General features: G+C 38.3%; 1 protein-coding gene across 1 annotated transcript in view; it reads left to right on the top strand.

Annotated features, from left to right (window-relative positions):
• The window catches only part of LOC122752962 (zinc finger protein 286A-like), a 105,499-nt gene that overhangs the window by 35,565 nt on the left and 60,102 nt on the right, over positions 1–9,832 (top strand). The gene's annotated exons all lie outside the window — the stretch shown is intronic.

The following is a 9,832-nucleotide window of genomic DNA, read 5'->3' as shown; positions in this document are numbered from 1 at the left end:
TGTTTTGTTTTTTCCAAGGGCAATGAGGCTTAATTGACTTGCCCAGGGTCACACAGCTAGTAAGTGTCAAGTGTCTGAGGCCAGATTTGAACTCAGATCCTCCTGAATCCAGGGCCAGTGCTTTATCCACTGTGCCACCTATCTGCCCCCCTTCCCTTACTTTTAAGAGAAAATTCTTAAAAACAAGACAAAAATTACTTAGATTTTTATTTTACTTATAATTTGCTAAAGGTAAATTATTCCTCTGACCATTTCTCCCCTTATCCTTTCTTCCTTGTATTATCTTGTATGTACCCCAACTTCCAATCCCAACCCACCCTCCATCCACACATTCCATCTCTTTCTGACTCTCCCCCATCTTTTAATTTTTTCTTCTAAAATAAAAAGGAAGTTTTGTTTGAGAGAAAGGGTGATAGATGCAAGACAGAAATTAGAAGGAATATCTTCCCCTGGGACTGATATCCAATTCAGTACAACAGTGTTAAGTGATCAGGCTGTATGCCTTATGAACAGCCTCTGTATAGAATTAAAAGGACAAAATGAAACAACAGTAAGGTAAGCCATTCTGTACTTTACATGACTGTAGACCACGTAAAGAGAGTAGAATACAAGCAACAGAATTTCTCTCCCCTTCATAATAAATCAGTACTATGAATACTGGTTGAGTTTGCTCGTTTAGGTATAGAGACCCAGAAGTTCTTCAATATAATAAATTATTGACAGTTTTCCTAAATATACAAAGGAAGCAATGTAGAGAACTGGAAACATACCCATTAGTCTGATTAATTAATACTTCTTTCTTAGACCTGACCCAAGATAGGAGTTTTGAGGATTTCCTTGCAGTTGGAGATGAAGGGATATGTGTAAGTTCAGGCAGAAACAAATAGAATGATTCCTAATTGATAGTGATAGAATGTTTCTGTTTGTATGTATGTGTGTGCATATAGACAGACATTCATAGAGTAAGCAGCTTTTGTCCTTTAGATGAGCATAACAAAGTGGCAAGATTCAATAAAGATGTATTTGTATTGCTGTCAGAATTAAATTTTGTCACATTTCTCATATCCCTGGACAAGAAGCATTACATATACTACAACCATGGGGATGTCACTTAACTTTTTTGAGCTTCAGTCTCCTCATCTGTAAAAATGGGGGTAATAATGGTATCTGTAGTACTTTCCTCATAGGGTTGCTGTAAAAGTCCCAAATGATAGAATGTATGTGGAGTGCTTTTATATAAATATACATGTTATATATTATTCATGGAGCCTGAAGCTCAGTGCTCTTCCCAATACTTCAGTACAATTTGAAGTACTAGAAATAAGATGGAATGACCTCTGGGTTGTAGTTTATAACATACTAAAGGCCCAGCATCCTCAAACCTATGTGTAGCTAGACATCGAAAACCACACCTGCAACTAAATAACAGACCAAACTAGCAGAATCTCTAGACCAGGCTCTGTTTTTGCTTTAGTTGGGTGGGAAAGGTGGCAGAGAAACTAAGTACAATTCCCACCCTGCCCCCATCCTTACATTATGACATTGTTCCAGAGATACAAGGAGATACAAATGTATGATTTATAATAGGCTTATAGTTTAGTTGGGAAATGGGACATGGACTTCAGAAGATGAATAGTAAATTCCATTAATTGGAAGTCAGTAAGGGCTACAGGAGTTGGACACTCAAAGGAACTGAGAAGTATTCAGATCCATTTCTATAAGACATAGAATTTATTTATTTATTTATTTTTTTAGTGAGGCAGTTGGGGTTAAGTGACTTGCCCAGGATCACACAGCTAATAAGTGTTAAGTGTCTGAGGCCAGATTTGAATTCAGGTACTCCTGACTCCAGGGCCAGTGCTCTATCCACTGCGCCACCTAGCTGCCCCAAGACATAGAATTATACAAGTGGAAACAAAATTAAGGATAGAAGCCATTACAGTTGATCCCAAGTCTAGTGATCATGCTACTATATCAATAATTCTTTTCAGTACAAAGAGTAATCACTGTGAATTGTGGTTGTTGTGGAAAGCTTTGAGAATAAGGTGGAGCCCCTGGAGTTAGACTTAGAGAATGACTAGGTTGGGGTTTTTCAAAAAGTTAAGAATTCCCTGTACCAGTAGTAGTCATATGTGGTTTTTGGCTTAATTGGGCAACACAACACTAGATAATGTTTTGTTGGACTAATTTCTTGCTGGCTAAAGATCATGGTAGTACAACTCAGAACAGGTAACTTTCTCACAAATTTCTGTGATAGAACAAAAATTGGTTCACATCATTATGGGAACAGCCAATAAAAGGAAGGTTTTCTTTGCTACATAACTACATAACATTTGTGTATCCTCTAATGTGAATGCTCCATCTAGACTTACTGAACCTGAAATTAGGACATCTAAATTATAGTCCTACTTATGTCATTATGTGACCACAGTCAATCCACTTAAACTACTTGGTCTCATCTATAAAAAGAGGAAGCTGAAGTAGATGATCTCACAAGTGTGTGTTATACATTACACTACTGAATTCACTTGAGGCCCTTGAACTAAATGGTAAGGAGAGGCATGGCAATGAGAATGGGAGATTTGGAGTAGGGTTTTTTGTTTTTGTTTTTGTTGTTGTTTTGGTTTGGGGGGGAGGTTAAGAACAAAAAAGGAAACCCAACATCGGGAGAAGTCATTCAATTAGCAAATGATAGATTCTTAGCTGCCTTAGCAAACCTAGAGTTCTTGGAAAATAAGCAGTCAAATGTCCCAATAAATGTTCATTGACTTTCCAATAACCCTTACGGGTCCCCAAAGGGTATTGTGGAAGGGGAGAAAAATTAATAAGCTCAATACTAAAAGGAAAAAAAACCAGGATCCCTAAGTCTAAAGAGTCTTCAGTCTTTTCTTCTAAAGTACTGGTGAAGCAGTTAGAATGAAGTTTGCACGATCTTCAGTGACTCTCTTTTGCTTCTGTTCTTCCACACTGAGACTGAAGTCTCTACTTGACCTCTGAGGAATACTGGAGCGCCCAGGAAGCCTCTGTCCCATAAACCAAATCTGGAAAGGGAACACCCCTATGTTATTTCACAAATTACAGAATTTCAGAGCCAGAAAGTTTTCTTGATGCCATCCAGTTTAACTTAAATCTTAAAATGAATCCTTTCAACCATATACCTTACAAGTAGTCATTCAACTCTTATTTGAAGCCCTTCAGGGAAGGGTAACCCATTACCTTGGAAGGAATGTGCTTTAAGAGTCCCTGTCCCCTCAACTTGTTCCTCTTTTCAACTAATTTTTGTATAGCAATAATAAGTAATAACTTCTGTTTTGACACTTTTGCCACCTCTCTCCATACAAGACTTCCTAGAGATTGGATTCAGTCCTGGGGGAAATTGTCTTCTAAGTGAGGGGTCAGTTTCCTTTTCTTGTACTGTTTTTTATACCTTCACAGCTCTTTATACCTCCATCCCATAGGCCCAAAGAGAAAGCTTAGCTTTGGCCCACATCTAGGGTTTCTCCCAAAATTGGCATGTAGAAAGGTACTCTTTATACAATATAAATGAAAAATGGTTATTTCCTCCATACAGAGGAAACGGAAGACTTAAACAAGCAATAACAACTAATGCTGTCTCCCAGGAGACTGATACCTAAATATAAAAATATTTTGTGTATTCATTAAATTGGCATTTTACCCTCACCTCAGCTCTGCCCTATTCCAACAAGTCCATGTAGTTCCATGCCTTTTGGCAAGCTGGGCCAGGGGTTGGGCTCATCCTCCTGCCAGTCAAGTTTCTGGGGGCTTCTCTCAAAGTGCAGCTAGCATAATGCTGAGATTCCAGGAGCGGCCAACCTCTGCCACTCACAAATTTGCCTCCAAAGCTGGAAGTGTTCATCTCAGGATTGCCACCTTAAATCATGGTAACAAAGGCATCTATACTCAGGAAAGAAACAAAACAGAAGAGGTAACCTGGCAGGCTTTGGATCCAAAAAGACAATCCAATCTGAGGATAGTCTAAGCCAACAACCTTTTAGGTTCCATGAGCTCACTAATGCCATGCCAGGGTGGGGAAAATGTAGCTTCCCACCTCCTTTAGTGAAAGCTTTGAAGAATCTTCACATCAACAGACTGGAATAGAGACATCTAGAGAGTAGGTGTCACTCCATCGGACTTGGGTGGCTGGTCCTCCTTAATGTAGCCATCTCCCCTGCCTTCCTTCCCCCATGCCTTAGCTGTCACAGAGTGGGGAAATAAAGAGCTACTCAGGGTTTGCTTCATTATCCAAAACAAGTCCCTCAGAAGTGAAGAGGTTTCCCCAGAAGTGGACAAGGCAGCTCCATTGTGTGTGCTCCAACCAGGACAGACTATGGGATGGTACTGTTCTCCACCCCCCCAACCCCCAACCACATACTTCCACCACACACACAAGAAATACCAAGTCCTGTCATCTTTCTTGCTTATTTTTCTAGGGAACTTCTTTTTTTTTTTTTGCAGGCAATGGAGGTTAAGTGACTTGCTCAGGGTCACACAGTAAGTATCAAGTGTCTGAGGCTGGATTTGAACTCAGGTCCTCCTGAATCCAGGGCCGGTACTTTAACCACTGCACCATCTAGCTTCCCCCTCTAGGGTACTTCTTTCTGAGCCTCTAGGCTTCTTTTATCTTTTTTGTTCATTGAATGATATCTAGATAAAGTGGAACATCCATACAGTTGTTTCCTCCTTGAATCATTGCCTAGCTCTTTTTTTTTTTTTTTTTTTTTTTTTTTAGTGAGGCAATTGGGGTTAAGTGACTTGCCCAGGGTCACACATCTACTAAGTGTTAAGTGTCTGAGGCCGGATTTGAACCCGGGTCCTCCTGAATCCAGGGCCAGTGCTCTATCCACTACACCACCTAGCTGCCCCTAGCTCATGCAATTCTCAAAGTGGTCCTCTAACTTTTTCCCAAGACCCTTTCAGGAGGTCCTCAAGGTCAAAAGTATTTTTATAATAATAATAATATAATATTTGCCCATTAAAATATCCTTCCCTTTTTTTTCTTTTTTCTTTTGCAGGGCAATGAAGGTTAAGTAGCTTGCCCACAGCTAAATGTCAAGTGTCTGAGGCAGGATTTGAACTCAGGTCCTCCTGAATCCAGGGCCTGTGCTTTATCCACTGCACCACCTAACTGCCCCCTTCCCTTTTTCAACTACATATCTATGCGAGAATATATTTCCTTCATGTACTTCGATCATAACATCAAAACACTTTGAATTCAGAAACAGATATGAGACTCCATCTATCTTCTATTAAGCCAGACATTAAAGAAATTTTTTAATATGTAAAACAATGTCACTTTTATCATCATGTGTTGTGGTTTTGTTTTGGGTTTTTTTTTTTGAAAATATATTTTTTAAAGTCCATGTTAACATTTACTATTTTTAATAAATATTTTAAAAATTTATCAGTTTTCATTTCTAGCATAGTAAATATTAATAGCTATAACCCACATAAGCAAAAGCTCTTGGGGTCCTCTAACTTTTAAGAGTATAAAGGAGTCCTGAGATCAAAAAAGTTTGAGAACTACTTATCTTTTTTTAGATTATTAGGACTTTATCTTTTTATCTTTGTATGCATTTCAAAAGCCTTTTTCAACTCTAATTTTCTCAAGAAAAATGCCTGTAATCAATGAATGAAAAAACATTTGTTAAGCAGTGCTCAGCATTGGAGATGCTAATAGAAAAGTGAGATGAGCCCTGCTTTCAAGGAGCTTGCATTCTTATTGGAAAGGGTACTCATAAACGAGATTTCAGCTGCAGGGCAGGTTTAAAGACCCAGTGGTCTTTAGGATGCCTCAAAAGCAAACAAACAAAAAACAACTTGGGGAGCTACATGGCAACACCTTGGGGAGTCTGTAGGGCAGGGTGGAAGGGCAGACCATATGGCTCAGTGGTCCTCCATTTTACTGGAATGATTGTAGCTGATGATTTCCCAATCATCCAAGTGGTACTAGTGACTATATCTGCACTTGGTAGTGGGGTGAGGTTGAGAATTCTATCCCACAACCATTGGGAAGGTGGGGAATGGAGCAAGACCCCTGATTTCCCTTCCAAAAGGTAAGGATTGGGGAATGGTGGTAAGTGTCCATCTGGGAGGGATAAAAAGGAAGAGAACATTGGTAGGAGTACTCTATTGACCTCTCTGATGTCTGGTTAATTTTGTTGAAAAATCTGTCTTGTGCTCAGCTTTGCACAGTTATATTATATTAGTATATTCTAGCCATTTCTTTAATTTCTCATTGTTTTTATTCCTGGTGATTTGAACTAATATCCCTTGATAAATAAGGTCTCCTTAATGCTTGCAAGTTTCTGAGGTGGTGGTGTTTTTACTTTGAAGCTCTGGATTTTGACTAGATTTTTGGGTAAGTTAAACTTGGGGTTCTTTTCAGTGAATGTCCAGTGTACTTTATCACTTTGTATTTTCCTCTCTACTTTCGATACTTCCAGGCAGTTTTCTTGTATGATTTCCTAAAATATGAGTCAAACTTTTTGTTTACTTATATTTTTCTTGGAGGCCAATGCTTTTCAGATTGTCTTATTGAACTTTACCTTCAAAGTCAATTGTCTTAGTTTATTAAGAACCAAGGACCAATTTAATTTTTCCATCATTTGACCTTACTCTAATATTTCATTTTGTATCTTCTACATTTTTAGTTCCATCTCTTTTTCAGAGTACATACTAATTTGTGAAAAATGCCTACCTTTTATTCTAATCGATTCTCTTATGTAATTCTTTAAAAGCCTGAATTTCACTTTTAAATTCTTCCCTTTTCAAAATTTACTTTCAGTCAATCTAAGAGGTTTTGGTTGTTTCTCTTTTGAAGAGTTTCAGTTGTAATTTTTTAGCATTTTTTAATATTAAAAAAATTCTGGATTTAAATACCAGAAGAGGGCATTTCCATACACAAAAGAACAAACACGTACACACAAAAGGATTTCATATGAAACTGTGAATCTTTATTTCAACTACTTGGTGTTGTTTTTAAAAAACTGGATAATAAATTCTACCTATGACTTTCAAAGTTATCCCTCTTGCCTGTGCTTCCTTCTGGATTTTCTTCTATTTATTTTTTAAATGTTACAATGCCCCTTCTGGGTTTGGGGGGAGTTTTTGCGTCACTATTGCTAACCAACAGCAATATTGCAGGTCGTGATAGGGGTTTTCAGGAGAGAACTTCTGGAGGAGCTTCTGGCATTTGAGCTAAGTCTTGAAGGAAGTCATATAACCTAGAGCATTCTAGGTATGGGAGACAGCCAGTGCAAAGGCATGGAGATGGTATGTGGAGGATTGTGTATGAGGAAAAACAAATAGACCAGTGTAACTGAATTGTATAGTTTGTAGAGAGGAAAAAAGTGAAAGAAGTTTGGAAGAGTAGTAAGGGGACAAGGCATGAAAGGCTTTATATATCAAATATTTGCTCCTGGATGTAACAGATTGCCACTGGAATTGGTAGAATTGGTAGAGGAAGGTCAGACCTGTACTTCAAGGATTGAAACAGACCAACCAGCAGACTTTTGCAATAGTACAGGAAAGGGGTGATGAGAGCCTGCCTGAATAATGGTAGTGGCTGTGTTATGGAGGGAAAGGGGTACACACATATATATGCATGTGTGTGTATGTGTGTATATATACATATATACTTATATGCATATATACATATATGAGAGATATGAAGGTATGAGAGATTGACTGTATATATACAGTTGGGAATCACGGAGATGATAATTAAACTCCTAGGAGATGATGAGATTGTCAAGTAAGTTAGTTCAGAGGGAAAAGAGTAAAGAACACATTGGCTTTGTTTTTTTGTTTTTTTGGGGGGGACAGTGAAGGTTAGGTGACTTGCCCAGGGTCACACAGCTAGTAAGTGTCAAGTGTCTGAGGCCGGATTTGAACTCAGGTCCTCCTGAATCCAGAGCTGGTACTTTACCCACTGTGCCACCTAGCTGCCCCCGAACACATTGGCTTTGAATTTGAACAGGATAAACTCACCCATAAAATGGAAATGGATAGCAGAATGGATTAAAATTGGAATCTGACAATATGTTGCTTACAAGAAATATTTAAAAATGAGAAAACACAGAGTTAAAATAAAGGGCTTCAACTGATGCAAAAAAAAAAATCAGAGGTAGCAATCACAAGCTCAGAAAAAATTAAAGCCAAGTTAGATTCAATTCAAAGAGATAAAGAAGGAAGCTACAGAAACTACATTATGTTAAAAGGACCCATAGACAATGAAGCAATATCAATAATAAACCTATATGCTCAGAATATGCACCTGGTCTGGCATCTTGCTGTATTTTTGTAATGGGATGGCTGAGCACTGCATTGACTGGGTATAGACCTGGTCCTGTGTCAGCCCTGTTTCCTGCTTTGAGTCTAGGTTGCTTGAGAACTGTATCTTCTTCCTACCCTGGCTTAGGGAATAAGGGAATAAGCATTTACATAGCACCTACTATGTTCCAGGCACCGTGCTGAGCTCTTCACAAATATTTTCTCATTTGATCCTCACAATAACCCTGGGAGGTAGATATTCCCCCCTCATTTGACAGTAATAGCTAATAATAATAGTTATCATTTATATTATGCTATGTGCCAGGCACTATGATAAGAATTTTTCAGTTATTATCTCATTTGATAAGCATTTTATAATATGCACTTAATGCTTTTCCTCTTTCCTAAACAGCTATACATTGTAAGGGGCTAAAATTCTAGCTAGTTTGTCTAAAATATTTAATGAGTGGTCGCCAATAAATTATAAGCTTTAGCAAGAGTTAGACTTTTTTTTTTTTTTGGCAGGGCAATGGGTGTTAAGTGACTTGCCCAGGGTCACACAGCTAGTAAGTGTCAAATGCCTGAGGCCGGATTTGAACTCAGGTACTCCTGAATCCAGGGCCGGTGCTTTATCCACTGTGCCACCTAGCCATCCCCAAGAGTTAGACTTTTAAGCATTTATTAAGGAGAATAAGAATTTGGTGAAGAGAAAGAGAAAGGTCTGGATTCATCTATCTATTAAAGGGAGAGAGCATTCCTAGCTCTGCTCTCTGCCAGAGTCTACACAAAAGAGAGTCAGGGCACCAGGCTCCTCCTTCTTCCTCCCACAAGCAAACGTCACTTCCTGACACCAAAGAAAAGATGCATGGTCCTGCCCTCAGAGGCCCTCTCCTCATGATGGAGCTTTCCTTCAGTAAGTCTCCAGCAGGTGGCGCCATTCCAATCGTTACAACATGCAATACAAGGGAACATGCAATACAAAGCAATAAAACCAGTATGCAGATATAATCAATGAAATAGAACTGTTGTAATGCTATATGCCCAGAACTACTGCAGATTCAGAGTACAACCTACAAATAATTATCATATGAATAAGATAGTGATATAGTTAGTCAGTATCCCATACAAATAAGCATCAGGAACTTAAGCAAATTGCTTAATGCAGTAAGATCCTAATCAAGACCAAAATACATTTATAATCCTATGAAATACAGTGGGTTGATCATTAAAGAGGAAATTCTCATAGAGGGAAAAAAAATCAAGAAATAACATAGTTGAAAAAAATAATTCCAGTGAAGGAACCAGGAAACATTCTAAAATTGAAATCTGAAAAGAAAGGGAGTCCCAGGAAAATAGCAAAACAAAAAAATAGAATAAAATTCTTTTCAAAATTCAGAATCCCCTGAAAATTGCCAGGGAAAACATCCTCATTTGCAACTTCTATATCACAGAACCAGACCTCAGAAAGGAAAACCATAACAAGAGAAAAGTAAAAGAAAAAAATCCAAACTATCCCAGAAGAGAAACTCTACATGTGATA

This window comes from Dromiciops gliroides, chromosome 4 (assembly GCF_019393635.1).
Source record: "Dromiciops gliroides isolate mDroGli1 chromosome 4, mDroGli1.pri, whole genome shotgun sequence".
In the NCBI taxonomy this organism is placed as follows: domain Eukaryota; kingdom Metazoa; phylum Chordata; class Mammalia; order Microbiotheria; family Microbiotheriidae; genus Dromiciops; species Dromiciops gliroides.
The sequence above is the reverse complement of the archived record's forward strand: the minus strand, read 5'-3'. Positions and strand labels throughout refer to the sequence as shown.